Here is a 17,154-nt window from a genome sequence, read left to right on the forward strand (position 1 = left end):
TGAGTATGCATCAAAACATTTGGCTTTCTCACACAGTTGATGATAAATGTCACTTGATATGTCAGAAATGCACTCTGCCACAGTGTAGGCAGAAAGGCTGATTTTGCTAAACTGACCTTTCTTTTCCAGACAGATAATACTTGCAGCCTGCACCATACATTTTTTAACAAACTCTCCTTCTATGAATGGTTTCCCTGCCTCAGCAATCATCTCACTAACCATGTAACTAGCTTCGACTGATGCAACGTTATCTTTGGTTGCTTTCTTGAAGAAAACTTGTTGCCTCATTAGACTTGCTTTAAGACTGGCAACCCGCTTGGCTCTCTCATTTCCTTGATATTTTGCACATTCCTCAGCATGTTTAGTTGAATAATGGCGTTTCAAGTTGTATTCCTTGTGCACTGCAACTTTCTCTGAGCAAATAAAACATGTGGGGATGCCCCTGTGCTCAACAAAGAAAAACTGTGTCTCCCACTTTTCCTGAAATTGTCTGTGCTCATCATCAATCTTTATATTCACTGCAGCTTTGATGAAGTCATGATGATGGTATGACAAAATCTAAATCTGTAATAAACTTCTCTCCCTTCTCTCCCTTAGGTCTCCGATAATGCAAGGGACAGCGGGCAGGAGCATCAGAAATGACGTCTGTGCTAGGTGCAAACTATTCGCGATTATTCGCTTACCGAATATTCGCAATAAAAAATCGCATTAGTAAGAAAAAAATTGCAAAAAATCGCACTAAACATTTGCATACCCCGAACAGAACTGCTCGGGGTATGTGAATGTTTAATGCAATTTTTTCTTACTAATGCAATTTTTATTGCTATTATTTGGTAAGTGAATAATCGTGAATACTGTGATATTTGAAGGCCAGCCGCAGGCCACAAAATGTTGTACGGAGGGCCGCAAACAGCCAGAGGGCCGCGAGTTTGAGACCCCTGTTCTTTATGGTTCAAGATGTTCTGCTTAGTCATGGTTGTTGTCGTTAGTCTTCTGTTTTTAGTGATCTTGGTTTTTGTACAGATCAAAGGACAGAGTGTCTTTCGATTTCATCTCACCATTAGGTAATTAGGTAGGGCAACCTGCCCTTAGATCAAGTTATTGCTGTTTTCTCTTTGACAGGATGTCTTATGAACCTATCCTTGGCAAGTTGGTGCCAAAGCAGTATTAGGGACACCTCTCCCAGGAAGGGTGCAATTCCTGGTGCTGCAGCAAACTGTGCTAGTTCTAAGGTTGAGATCCAGGATTCATGTTTGTATGGTTGATGTTCCATCACATAAGGTGTAAGCCGAGTCCCCATTACATATGTTCAGGGTGGAAGGCACCTCTGTTTTATAAAATTTATGGGTTCTTATCCCTAGTATATAATAATTTGTTTCTATGCATAAAATTTCCCCCATTTTAGTGTGCCTATGTGAAAAGGAATGATGCTCTATTATAATGTTGGTGCATTTGGGGGGGAAATGGCAAGCTATATAATCTGTGCCCTGGTTTTGAATTGAACTTTTATCCCAAGCAATACTTTTCTACTAGAATTCTGTAAGCCAGCACAAGTTTTATTCCTGTCACCCATATGATTCCCTGAGCACCTCTAGGAATGATTCTTTAGTGCAAAGGCTGGAGTAACCACTGAGCAATGCTGAATATTGTCACAAATGTGTTATACATACATAACACATAATTAATAGCTGATAATAACAGCTTCAACTAATAATTCATTATAATAATGTCTAATATAAATTCTCAACTACACTAAAGACTAAGCCCTTTGTGTGCATTATCTCAATTCTCACTTTGACCTCATAAAGTAAATAATATTATTTAGTTCATTCTATATAAATAAGGTAATTTAGTTCAAGAAGTTATGTAGTTTAGAAATTAAGCTAAGAAATATCAAAGTTAAGCTAAATAGCTAAAATAGCTAAAAAGTTGAGATTTTTTAAAATAATATGTTTATTTAAGTATGATTACAAACATGTTTGTAGTTGGGTTTCAATCATAAACATTTGTTGTTTTTATAATACTTCTGTAAACTTTTTTTAAGTTCTCTCACTAGCAAGTACTAGAGCCAGGGACACACTGAGTCCATTCACCTTTCAGACTCACATATACAACCTCTAACTTTTTAAATAATATAATCTTATCATCTTTTCATGGGTACTTAAGTTTCCATATTCCAAACAGGGTCCTAAAATATTTGTGAGCCTCCTTCATTTGAAATTTATATGGTATGTGTGAATATGTAATGACAGTCCAGAATTTTGATCAGATTCCCTTGGGATATTTTACTGAAGACTGAAGAACAGTCATGTAGCCAAGGCAAGTTAAACTAGGGCTGTTAAATCATCACATAGTCACATATTTGGACCACACTGATCATCTTCACTCCATTTCTTTCACATCTATAAATTTCTGGGATTGGGTGTGATTGTATTTAGAATTATAACACTGTCTTGACTGGAAGAACATTAACATAAACTGCTGTATAAAAAATTTTATCGCTTTTATTTTAGAACATTTTGTAGTTTTTTCAGAGCCTTCTAAACAAATCCCTGAGAAATAAAATACTTTCAAAGGAAAGAAAACATCTTTCTGATGTATAATAGTGTATTTAATGGATTCTAGAGTCAAAATATCAGACTCAAATCTGCAATTCAACTTCAGTACCTGTCTAGAACTCTTTTATGTATAAATTTTCATTTTATCATTCCCTTCGTTCATAACTATCTATTCCAACGTACATTTTCCTTGGTTTAAATAAATGTTTATTATGTTATAATATATTGATATATTATTCACATTATTTTATGTATCATATAAATATACTCAATATTATAAAATACTTATAATCATATTCTATTGTTTGCATTATTAAATACTATCAATAAATTATATAATAAACATTTTCTAATATTTATATAGGTCTTATACTTATGTGAATTATAATAATTAGCATATATTAATAATAAAATGTCATTGTAACAAATGCATCAAATATACATTTATTTCATGTTGTCTTTATTAAATTTTATTTTAGGCACTTTGATTTATATTATTAAGTGCAATGTTCAATGCATAAAATATTTCATCTCCATGCCTTCCACCTTCCCTTCATCATTGTCTCTGTATCCCCATACCTAATATCCTCCCTACACCCTACAATGATATACCTCTTACTAAAACAATTTCTAAGTTTCTGTTGCCTTTTGACATTTCTTTATTTCTTACAGTATTTCTTTATATCCTAAATATATGGAAGATCATTCTGCATCTGTTCTTTTCTCGACTAATTTTACTCAGCATAATTGTTTCCAAATCCATCCACATAGCCAAAAATTGTGTGATTTTTTTAATTTTTTATAGCCAGGTAGTATTCCAGTGTTTATGTGTGCTATAGTTTCTTTATCCAGGCATCTTTTCTTGGATACTTGAGTTGTTTTCAGATATTGGCTATTGTTGTAAAAACTTTTGCAGTCAACATAAGAGTGCAAAATTTCTTTTCTAAATAAGAATTCTTGAGCATTTGGAGTACCCAATGTCTATTTTATTTTATGTTTCTTATAAATTCTTCAAAAATATTTTTAGAATTAACAGCACTCATGAGACTATAAGTGGCTCCAGGGTTCTTAAGCCAGGGGACCATCTTTGGGCAACACAGATGTGCCTTCACTCCTTTACCACAGTATTCTCTGTCTAGCCCTCAATTATTTTTTAATTGTGGGGAGGTTATTTTACAACACTGTATTTGTTTGGGAGTTTACATTCACAGCTATGTTACATATCACAATTACCACTAAAGTCTAAATATTCTTCCACTATAGACCACTGGACTCTCTCATCAACCCTCTACTCCTCTCCCAGATTCACCTCTGGTAAAACAGTTTTTCAATCAGAATTGAAGTATTTGGCTTAGCTTTGTCCTTTTATTTCATTTCTCTCTGTCCCACATATGAACAAAATGCTGCATGTCTTTCACCTTCTGATTGAAACTATATAGTTTAAACCTCATATTTGAAGGGAGCAAAGGTCTGTCAGAGCTGTGTACATGAATTTGAAGTTTATTCCAGTCAAAAGATCAACATACCAGTAGAAGAGTTGGCCAATATATTGGTATCTACACAGAGTCAATATTTTTCCCCTCAAGAAAGACCTTTGGATTTTCTTAAGCAGTTAAAATAAGTAATTGATTAAGATTCTAAGCCTTGGTACCATAGAGCATGACATTTGAAAACATTTTAAGTAAGGTTGAACCAATTGTTAACTTTGTTGGGAAACTTAAAAAATCAGGAGAAACTTCAAGACAGTTTTACTGGTTGCCAGATGTAAATATAGACCCAGAAAATCTGTCCTCAACTTTGGTTTTTATTACTTCCTGATTACTTAAAGAAATTTCAAATGTTTGCTTTTAGCCAAAATGAGTCTTCTAACTCTTAAACTTAAATGTCTAACTACAAGCCCACAACTCTGCTAGGTGTCTAATAGTTATTTCAAGCTCAATGTTAAAAGCAGACTCTCATGTACATCCAATATGACTCTTCCCAGTGTTACCTCTTTGAGTAAATGGCATCTTTAGAACCTTAAAGTGGATTTTAGAATCCTGAAGGATACCTTGAACCACTTCCCCTCCACCTTCCTTAACAAAATACTCATTTTTTAATTTCTTCTATTCAAAGTTATTCCTTCCCTAAAAATGTTTTTTCCTCTCTAAATAACTAAATAATCCTCCCAGCTAGTGATTCAGATTTATCTCTTGCCTAGACATAAGTTAAATGAGAAGTAATATTTTAGTTTGATTATACTAACTTATTTTCTTGAAAAATTTTAGTGACTTCTCATTGCTTTAAAAAATTGGAACCAAAAAAAAAATTGGAACCATAGAAGTCATACAGAGAAATCAGTAGACTGCAGTGTATGTTTTGTATGCAGGATTTTGTATTTCAGGCTCTAGCACTGTATTAGTAATTGTAAAAACTGTAAAGAATGAGTACAAACACACAGAATGGAGAAACCCTGAGCAACACCAGGTGCAGCCCATATAATAAATAACAAAAAATTAGGATCTCCAGAGCCAGAAAGTGAATCAGATGGTGAAGCATCTGTCTTGCATTTGTGAGGCTCTGAATTTGATCCCCAGCATAGTGTGACCTGTGCAAACAGCACCCAATGAAAGTCATCTATTAGTGAGCACAGCAGTAGCATAAATAACAGCTCCTTATTGTGAACTGTGAGGCATCCACTTGACATGTTGACATGTCAGACTCCTAAAATGTTGTGCACATACTGGCCTCATTCCATTTCTTTTTTTTTTGGTCATTTATATTGTCAACTTTATTAGATATTAGAAAAACTTTCCAAATAGTTGTTTTCTTATTTTAATTTTTATCATATTGGATTACATATCTTTCACAGTAGTATTTTAGGTACATATTAACATTGAATCAGGGGAATTCCCATCACCAAATTTGTCCTCCCTCCAACCCTGTTCTCTTCCTGCAATCCATATCCGCCTCCATCTCCCACCCCCTCAGGCTGCTAGAGTAAGTGGTCCCCTCTGTGTCTAGCTTACTACTAGTGATCATATATCTGTTTGGTCCTGGTACCTCCTTGTTTCCCCCTCTATTTGAGAGGCGGAGCTAGATAGTTCAAGTTATGTGGTTTTGTTTGAAGGAAAGAAAAACAATAAAATGGGGTAAAAAAATCAAATAAGTTGAAAATGGGCGGAGTCCTTCTAGCGGCTTTCAACCTCAGTTTGAGAGAGGACAGGAAAAAGGTAATTGAAACACCGCAACAATGCAAAAAGAAATATCAAATAAAATATCCAGTGAGCACTGCAGCAATAAAGACAAGCACTACACAATAGTCTCGGTCCTGAAATCAAACCATGCTATTTCTTTAAAAATCAAGTGTTTCCTACCTTTGAGAACTTCTTACACACACACACACACACACACACACACACACACACACACACACACACACACACAAAACTAATTTCTGTAGTTTCAAGCTCAAATCAACCAATTTCTTAGTAAAAAAACTTAGCTCCCTCTGACAGATTCATTCTGCTCTAATTTTATAGTTCTCTCTATTTATTGTTTTTACTTCTTATCAAAATTTAATTACTTAGCTAATTGTTTAAAATTTTTTTCTTTTGTTCAACATAAATTCCATGAAAAGTGATGACAACTCTCTTTTTCTCATTCTCTATCTTGATGTATCTATTTATCTCACTACATTGTGCATTGTAGAGAATATATATTTAATATAAAAAACATGAGTCACCTTCATAAACTTGGTTTGACATGTCCCTCTAAATAGCTAAATTATTTTACCTGGGAGACATTTTTAAATTAATGTTATAATCTCTATATAATTTTGGAAGAAATCAATATGAAGCGCAACTTTTTGTAAGAAAAAAAGGGTGTGAGCATTTGTATTCATTGAGTGCTTACAGTATCACAGGCTTTAAATCATTCCTGTGATAAGTCTAAGATGATTCTACTATTACTTTAGGAATTCATGAAAAAAGAAATGGAGACCCAAAAGCAACTTAATTACACAATTATCAAATAGTAGAGATGGCTGTAATCCAAAAGTCTTAATGATAAACCTATTTTAAAAATAGTACCAAAATTATCATTTTGATTTTTGGTGGTGGACTACATCCTGTGATGCTATATTAGCTCTCCAGACCCCAACTTTTTGTACAATTTAGGACTATGAAATAACAACTGCCATGTTCAATATTTCAATGAATATTTCTGAACTATTTTTTTTTTCAGTTTTGGGGCCATATCCACAAGATAAGTGCCTTATCTGCTATTCTGTTCCTCTGGTCCCTTGTTATATAACATATTCATGTATAGCCACGAATATTAGAGAAGTTATACTCAATCCACAAACCTGTAAAGCTTATTTGTAAGTATATACTTTCTCATGAAAGAGTATTATAATCTTTTTAGATTTTCAAGGAAGTCTATGAATGAAAAATCTAAACATCACTAAAAAAAGAAACAAACATAAATCAAATCTACTATTTATGAAGTATCATCTCAGTCACTGTTCCCCACTATCCATTTTGAAAGAACACATATTTCTCCAAGATACAAAAAAGACCTCATGAGTCACTAAATGGCACTATACTCGTATTGATTTAATTCCATTCCTATACATTCCATCCATTACATAATCTTTCTGACACAGTCCAGAGCTTATGGAATGGGCCAAAAATTCATTAACATAAGAAAAGCTAAAAAATGTAAGATAAAAACTTCCCAGGTAAATTACTGAATTAGCAAAATTACTGTAAAAACTCTCCCCAAATAACTGTGACATAATTCCTGCCTTTGCATTGGACTACATTCTACTTTTTCTACTATCTGAAGTATTTCATCCCAATCTATTATCTTTCACCACCCTCGCTCCCAACCCAAATTCCACTTTTTTTTTTACATTGAGACTGCCATACAACTGTAACTATTCCTTTCATTCATGACCAAACAACTGATCAGAATACATCTCTATAATGTTTATTTCATCGTTCACAAAACATCATCTTTTGCTGCTAGGCATCAAACATGACTTATTATTATTATTATTATTGATAATTATTCTTATTATTTCCCAGTCAGAGCTATTCTGGACACTTGAATGAGTCTTCTGCCATATAATCAAGAATTTACTGCACTACTATGAAAATTTAAGTTTTAGTACTGGTAACTTTCCAAATGTCTTTCAAAATTAGGGGCCAGAGCAATAGCACAGTGGTGGGGCATTTGCTGTAGCTGACTCCATCTGTGGCTGACCCAGGACAGACTTGGGTTTGATCCCTGGAGTCCCTATAGTGCTTCAAGCCAGGAACAATTTCTGAGCGTAGAGCCAGGAGTAATACCTGAGCATCACCTGGTGAGGCCCAAAATCAAAAACAAACAAACAAACAAATAAACAAAAATCTGCCTAATGTCTTACAAAATTAAAAAAAAAAAAGATGAAACCTATAGATCTAAGGATTCAGTGATCTTTATTTTCTTATGCTTTGCCAAGCTAATTGGTTTATAAATTATATACCTCAAATAAAAACCAATACCAATTCATGCCATTGCTATTTAATTTTTCTTTTAAATCACCATTTTGTTTTGTTTGTATTTATTTTTGTCTTTGGGCCACACCCAGGAACTTAGGGCTTATGCATTGGTCTGCACTCAGGGATCATTCCTAATGGGCTTGTTAGACCATATGTGACGCCAGGAATAGAAACCAGGTCATCCACATGCAAGGCAAACACCCTACCCATTGTATTATATCTCACGAGTTTTTTAATATTTAAGATAAGTGTGACAGTCATGGATTTAAAGCTGAATTTTTTTTTGGGGGGGGGCCACACCTGGCGTTGCTCAGGGGTTACTCCTGGCTGTCTGCTCAGAAATAGCTCCTGGCAGGCACGGGGGACCATATGGGACACCGGGATTCCAACCAACCACCTTTGGTCCTGGATCGGCTGCTTGCAAGGCAAACGCTGCTGTGCTATCTCTCCAGGCCCCTAAAGCTGAATTTTTTTTATTATTTCTTTCTTTTCTTTTACTATTTAACCAATAAATAACCTCACTACAATCAAGCCAGGTCCCTTAGGAAAAAGAAGATATAAAAATTTTCTGCTTCAGTGTATACAATCATACATTATTCAATCTTATTTTTACTACTCTTCTGTGAGGACAACATCCTTCGTAAGCTTTTGGTGAGGTAAAGTTCAGAGTGTGATTTGCCCTTCTCATTGAGTATGGTTTTGCCTTTTAACTCAAATTTGTCTGAAGCTCAAGCCCTTGTTGCTATAATTAGTTAAGAAGGATCTGACTAGTTTCATCAGAAAAAAAATAAATAGTTCTATAAAATTGTGTGCTTTTGAGCTACCTAAACTTCTGATTCAGATCTAGACAGAAAAACTAGTTAGGACCTGATTAATGGTACCTATTGTTATTGGTCATGCTACTTCAGTTTTCCTAATTAGGACCAAAAACATTAGGAAGGATGTTGTTAATATTCAAAACATTGTGTGAATATGCAAATGGGAATCTTTCTGGGAAGGATTCCATAGTCTTGTTCAATTCTCAATGGGGCCCTTGAACCAAGAAAGTTAAAAATCACTAGAGAGATGCAAACACAGGTCAGCTTGTCCTATTTTGAGAGGAGAGTTTCTATTCACCTGAATACACTTTATTCATCCTTCAAGAATAATGGTATGAGACAGACAACATTCATACCACTGTTTTAAAAAGTTAAATAAAACTAAAAATGAATAATAATATCTCTACGCTCACAGCAGGTATGTTTGTTGCACATAAACACTGTTCTAAATGATCACAGAATATTGTTAAACCTTTTTATTGTTTGACTTACAAATATCTTGAACCATTTCTCCTTCCACTTGAATGTTTTCCACATGTACTGTCACACCAGAAACTTCTAAAATCCATGTCAATGAGCCTTCATTGTCAAATTTGGGACAACTAAAAGTTACTAATCCTCTTGAAATAATTGAACTCCCTCCATCAACATACATCAATTACTAAGCTAAAATAATAGATTTGTAAATCCATAACATATGTAAGAATCACTAATAGCATTCTTTAAATAAGAGACATCTTAGCACTAAGGCAACTTCATGATGGTGACTGCTTTTCTACCTTTTATTACTCAAACTATTTGTGGTTTTAAATACCTGATAATTAGAAATGACATCTTGAGCCTTCTCTTTGAATTGAGTTCTAGTTATGATGTAATGCATACTTTGTGTTTTTTTTATATAATATCTTTATTTAAGCACCATGATTACAAAACATGTTTGTAGTTGGGTTTTAGTTATAAAAAAGAACACACTCTTTCACCAATGAATCTTCCTACCACCAATGGCCCCCATCTCTATCCTCCCCCACCCTCTTCCTGTATTCAAGGCAGAGGGTTCTACCTCTCTCACACACTACCATTGTCATAAAAGTTGTTAGTGTAGTTATTTCTCTAACTGCACTCACCACTCTTTGTGGTAAGTTTTATATCATGGCCTATCCTTCCATCCCTCATCTCTATTGTCTCTGTGTATTATTACAGCAATACTTTTATTTTTCTTAAACCCAATAGATAAGTGAGACTTCTGTGTCTCTTTCTCCCTCTGACTTATTTCACTCAACATAATAGTTTCCATGTCCACCCAAGGAACTGGACTTGAATCCAAACAAATAAGAAATGGTTGTCTTGCCATTTCTCATTACCTTTTATTCTTATTTGTTTGGATCCAAGTCCAATTCCTTAAGATGAATACTATTGGCCAAAGCCCCTCCTCTTTGTCCACAGGTGTAATAGTTCTCATTTCTTAGCAATCCAAAAGATGAACATAATAATAACAAAGGTTCTGGGGCCAGAAAGAGTACTGGAATTTGCTTTGCACACAGCAACTCTGTATTCAATCCTTGGCACCATTTATGTTCCTCTGAGTACCTCAAGAGTGATCTCTGAGCACAGAGCCAAGGGTAACCTCTGAACAGTGTTTGATTTGGCCCGATACTACAAGCCCAAGAAAAAAAAAGTTCTTAGTTTGTCTATACTCTGTTCAAATAATATATTACCCCCTTTATCAAAAGATTCAGATATTATACTTAATCTATGAAGTATTATATTTTTATTAAAAGTGTATAACTTATTGTTTTTAATATAATAGGTATTTAAATATAAATTATAATATCTATTAAAACTGTTAAATTTTAAAAATAATATCTATTAAAAACTAACCAATTTAAATAAAGCTTTATGAAATTAATGATCAATGATCAAGGCTAATCTCCATAAAGTTTAAAGAATACTCAAAACAAGGCAAAGAATAGATTATATAATATATTAAATACATCTTTAAAAGTTAAATAGGTGCACAATTGATTGCCATGTTGCAATGTTAAACACTACCAGATTGTTTTCTTAAGTTTAAATATTGTAGTTTGGATCCCAGGCTTACAGTTCTGTCAGATCAAGTACTTTAAATAAGTATGGAAACCTTACCTCTTTACCACCAATGTCCAAGGCCTCACTCAGATCCTTGCCTCCAAACTGCCTCTTCTTACTTCCATCTCTATTTATTTCCTTTGGCCTTTCCATCTCTGTATTCTAGGACCATCTTTGATATCTTACATCCCCTGACATGTTATTATATAAATCACAGATGAGTAAGAACATCTAGGATTTGTTCTCCTTCTGACTTACGTAACATGATACTTTCCTTTGTGTGTTACTAGTGTATGCTAACCTAAAGATAGCTGCACTGAGAAGGAAAATGAAAAAATGTTGGACCCTTGCCTTATGTCAAAGGAGTAAAACAAATAACAAAATAAAAAGGCCAGTCTTGTAGACAGGAACTTCAATGAAATTAGGGCATCAATCGTTTTCTCATGGAATTTCAAGAAAGATTAATGATATTCTTGTGCATAAACTTTGCAAACAACTCTGTCAGTTTCACACTGTTAATGATACTATGGAAATTTCATTCTGCCACTGTTTTTCTTATAGCTAACAATAAAATTTCAGTAGGATTGCAGTAAAGAAAGTTCACCCTAGAATGTGACACTACTTGCCGCACTGCAGAATTTAATATGATTGGGCCTGGTGCAGTTTGTCAGCAAAATCACCTTATTAAAACGAGATCTAGCTCTAATGAGACCTCAGCACTATCTTCGACTTTGTGCTATTGAAAAGTCCAGTCCTAAATTTAGAAGTTTGTCTGCAATCTAGTTATATGCCCTTGTTATTTTTGATCTCATAATTGATTCTCCAATTATATTCTGAAAAATATAAATGATCCTAGGGTATATTTTAGAAGGATTTAATTATATTTTATAGCACACAATGCAGGGGAAAGTTAGCCATATCATTTTTCAAAGTTTTACTTGCATAAATACTTATACACATGAATACATCCTAGTCATTAACTTATAACAAAACAAATGTATGCAAAGAATGAAAAAGTGAGAATCTTCCATACTCATTCTCTTTTACTTTTCCAACATGTATTCCACTCCCCTTATCAGAAGCACTTGATGCTAACATTAAGATGTTCACATTTTCATTTTGACCTCTTTATATAGATGTGTTATATATTTTTTCCAGGAGTATCTTTTATCTGCATTAAATCACATTACATATTTTATTTGGCAACTTACTTTATGTAATATAATAATGTATTTGGAAAATCTTTCCATTGGAATTGAACATTGGGTATTACTAAGATTTTTAGGCTCTTGGTGGTAATAAACAGAACAAGTAGAAAAGAGGCCTTTTCCCCATTTTTTCAACATAATCTGGCTTTAAAAATCATGTGGTTTGGCAGAGTTGAATGTGTAGAGACAGCATTTTAGTATGATTTTTCTTCCGAGTCCCTTTGTCATTGTTCCTCTTCCTCTCCAGATCAACAGAGGGAAATACCTCAATGTAACACTGCTTGACAATCTGAGCAGTGATGATAATAACAATAATATTAATAGTGCTGTTTCTACAAATTTTAATGAAATTATTAGTAGAAATTATTAAACGGTGATGGCTATCTAATACAGACAAGTTGCTGGATACCAGGCACTTGACCTGAATTTTTATTCAATATTTCCATCAACTTTATCATGTAGACATCACTTTTCTATGATCAGAAGCATCTATTCACATTTTCTGAAAAATGATGACAAATAAAGAGATAAGTTCAAATTTAAATAATAATATATCTTCAGAAGTCATTATTATAGCCAAGTAATCATTTTGGCTTATATTCATATAGTTGTTGAAAATACCTTTTGTATTAGAAATAGGAGACACATGTAGATCAAATAGAACCAAGGAAATATATCATATATTACGATAAAATGTCACATATTATGATAAAAACATAAAATAGGGTAATAAAATTCTTATCAGTCAGTGATGTAGAAAATATCCAAAATCACATAGGAAGGAGTCTAATTGAGAGCTGATTATTCTTGAGGTCAAATTTTTATCATATAAGTTACACATCAAATCAGTATAAGCACATGGAGGAATAGTACAGTGTGGATGGTGCTTGCCTTGCATGTAGCTGTACTGGGTTTTTGATCCTTGGCATCACATGTGGTTCCCACTTAATCCTACCAGGAGTGATCCCTGGCACAGATCAGGAATAGGCCCTGAGCATCAACAGCTATAGTTCCCAAACAAAGAGGAAAAGTGTTTAATGGTCCAAAAAAGAAAAAAAAAAGAGGAATTTTCAACCAATATTTCTATTAAAAGGCCAGTGGTAGGCTCAAATGTGAAGTGTTCATGAGACTCTTAAGTTCAAAAATGATATTTGAGCAAATGGAAATGGACCACAAGTGTGATAATACAAATAACTGTTAAAACATACATAAATTATTTTAACCCCACTAATAACTTTTGAATATGGAAAACAAAATCATTATGAGCTACCATTTCATCTATCAGTTTGGTCATGATGAAATTATGTTGGATAGAATTGAAAGGAGGAAAGAGGAAAACATTATGTAAAACAAATGATTAATTACCTGTATCTAATACATTCTTAATTTGTGGTCTTTTGTTATATTTATCATTATAAACAGCCAATGCATTTTGATAATTAAAATTATTGGACCTTATATGTATTTGAAGAATGGAGAAAGTCTGTAGTTATATAATAATAAGATACTTTATTTGACTCTGAATTTCCCAGAAACTTAGATTTTCTACTTAATATGACTCATATATTCAAACATTAAAAATGTTTATAAAATAAATGAGACATATTTATTTGTCACATGTTAAAGCTGACATTAACCTACAGTCTCCATTTAGCTCCAAGTGAGAAGAAATTGAGGCAGAGCTTAAAATTAAAAAAAAACTTTATTCAGTTAAAAAATAACCAACACTGGGATTGTAAATTAAGTTAAAAAAAATAGCCTCAATTCTAACTCAGAATTTTTTACTATGTATTTATTCTTTTGAAGCCTTGTGTCAGGCCAATTTACAGATGGTCTGGTGAGAGACCAGAAAATAACCCTGCTTAGCTCATGAATCATAAACAGTTACTCTAAATAGTTATTAATGCAACTTCTCAAGGCATTTGCTATACCCCAAAGGAATATTTTGCCCATAAGTTTGAATCTTGCTTCAAAATCTAAATAGGTAGATTGATGCTCAGCATATAAGTGAAGCTGCCTCATAATGAACTCCTTTGGGTACCTTCTAATCTAAATTCCCCACCACTGTGAATTATTAAAAATAATTCCATTTGGCACAAAATGTATTATGTTCTCTAATTAACAGCCTGTAAAAAAAATACCTTCTTTGTTCTACAATTTTCATAATAGATCATTGAATACTCTAAAATACTAAAAGATTTTTACTTTCAGAATTTTTAGAATATATGCAACCAAAAAAAGCTTTTTTTCCCCATATTTTTCCAGTCTTGAATCTTATATTATTCTCACTAGATGTAACCAACACTAAGTTTTCAATTTTAATTTTTTTTTGCTTTTGACCCACACCCAGTGACACACAGGGGTTACTCCTGCTATGTGCTCAGAAATTGCTCCTGGCTCGGGGAAACAAATGGGATGCTGGGAATGAACCAAGGTCTGTCCTCGATCTGCAGCGAGCAAGGCAAAAGCCCTACTGCTGCACTATCACTCTGGCCTCAGTTTTCAATTTTCAAAGAAAGTCATATCTTTTACCAATGCTTCAAGACTGAAATAGCATTCTATTTCAGAACATTATTGTGTTCACCATGAACTAAAGAAGAAATTCAAGACCTGTTTAAAGTTATTTTGATATTGTCCAACTTTGTAGCAGGTATTTGAATATGTAACATTATAATTTTAGATTTGTGTACACACATACCATATTTTGCCATATAGAATCATGACTCATTTACAAATGACATTGAAGAGAGTAAGTTTGGAATATTGGACAATTTTTTTATAATGGTATTATTGATAAAAATGATAAAAATGATAAAAAATTAAACATAGAAACTGGCATGTGGCCCAAATACTAGGTATGCATGGTATATGCTTAAATGCACAGAACCATAAATTCAGACTTCAGCTCTACAAGTCCACTTGTATGTTGCTGGGAGTAGCCCTAGTGGCCCCTAAGCACAGTTTGGAACCACTTGGAGTAACCATGCCCCATATCAGACTTTGCCATGTATGACCTCTCACAATAATAACAACAACTAATAAATACTTAACTTGAATGCAAAAATCTATATGCTTAAAAGGGTTCCACAGGTCACAATTTATCATTTAACAATCCTATTTCATCAATATTCTATCTCTATATAACTAAACATTTAATTTATGGAAGAGTAAAGGTTTCTTGCCCCTAAGAAGTAGAATTTCTAGAAAAATTTTACTCTCCTAGAAAATAAGGGAAAATTATAAATCATAAAGACCACTGGAGGGACCAGAAGGAGGTATAATGTTTGCTTTGCAAGTGTCTCACCCAGATTCAATTCCCCTCATCCCATATGGTCCCCTACTCAGTCAGGAGTAATTCCTGAATGCAGAGCCAGGAGTAACCACTGAGCGTTTTCAAAAGTGGTCTACTATCCACCTCCACAACCCCATCCAAAACGAAAAGACCCAATGTACTGGAAATCAAGAAATTGGACTGCTAATCAAAACTCTGTCAATAGTTAACTAAGGGTTGGGCCAGAGATATACTACAGTGGGTAAGGCACTTTACCTTGCATTACCTGGGTTCAGTCCACAGTACTGCCAGGAGTAATCCCTCAGCACAGAACTAGGAGTAAATTCCAATCACAGCAAGGTGTGGCAAATGAAATTTGACTATGGGCCAAAGGAAAATCATCTATTGTATTTCTTTCCCTTACTTTTCAAAAAAACAAACTAAAATTATGTCATCCCTAGAGTTTCACCAGTCTAAAACAATATAGAATGATATTTAAAAGACTATCTTCAGATATATACACATATATATATATATCTTTTTTGGCAATTCTCATGAATCATTTTCCACATCAAAAATGAAAATATGGGGCCGGACAGATAGCATGGAGATAGGGCGTTTGCCTTGCATGCAGAAGAAGGCTGGTTCAAATTACAGCATCCCATATGGTCCCCCATGCCTGCCAGGAATGATTACTGAGTGTAGAGCCAGGAGTGACCCCTGAGCACTGCCGGATGTGACCCAAAAATCAAATAATAATAATAATAATAATAAATAGTGTTTACTTCGGCAGTACACATACTAAAATTGGAACGATACAAATAAGATTAGCATGGCGGGGCCAGGAAGGTGGCACTAGAGGTAAGGTGTCTGCCTTGCAAGCGCTAGCATAGGACGGACCGCTGTTCGATCCCTGGCATCCCATATGGTCCCCGCAAGCCAGGAGCCATTTCTGAGAGCAAAGCCAGGAGTAACCCCCATGAGCGTCAAACGGGTGTAGCCCAAAAACCAAAAAAAAAAAAAAAAAAAAAAGAAAAATATTAGCATGGCCCCTACGCAACGATGACACGCAAATTCGTGAAGCGTTCCATATTTTTAATAAAGGCCTGCGGGCATGGCTAGATCTATAAAAAATAATAATAAATAAAAATATCTCTTTCACTGAATTATTGAGAATCACTAATGAATCAAGATGTATAGAATAATAATATACAAAAATTAAGAAGACGGTGATAATAATTTTTCTCCTTTTATTTTAAATTAGAAACTTTTATTCATGTATCATTGATTTTCATAACTATATCTCAGACCCACAACTTCATATTACAATACTACACCAACCAACTTTTACTATTACTTCACCACTATTTATACTATTTACTATTTCTTTTTACTATTTACAAGTTTTACAGATTTTTTTCTATTACTATTTACCATTATTTGCTACTATTTACACTATTTGACACTATCCAATTAAAACATTCAAAGCTCCTCTACACTCAAAGAACCCTCTCCTCTAGTAAAGAACTGTCAGGATCTAAGAGTTTATTTTTGTGTATTACTTGAAATTATTTAAAAAAACAAACAATGAAACAGCCCTTGACATCAACTATCTTTGGTGATTCATATTTAACAAAAAAAGAAACAAAAATGAGGTTTTCAAAATGGCACTGTATCAAACTTAAACCT

At 33.8% G+C, this 17,154-nt stretch overlaps 1 non-coding gene across 1 annotated transcript; it reads left to right on the forward strand.

The window, feature by feature from the left end:
- Nucleotides 1-16,458: 16,458 nt before the first annotated feature.
- Nucleotides 16,459-16,562, forward strand: LOC126009892 (U6 spliceosomal RNA). The gene has a single exon (XR_007496066.1). It is a non-coding gene; the product is annotated as a U6 spliceosomal RNA (small nuclear RNA).
- Nucleotides 16,563-17,154: the final 592 nt, after the last annotated feature.

The sequence above is a fragment of the Suncus etruscus genome, chromosome 5, assembly GCF_024139225.1.
Source record: "Suncus etruscus isolate mSunEtr1 chromosome 5, mSunEtr1.pri.cur, whole genome shotgun sequence".
In the NCBI taxonomy this organism is placed as follows: Eukaryota; Metazoa; Chordata; class Mammalia; order Eulipotyphla; family Soricidae; genus Suncus; species Suncus etruscus.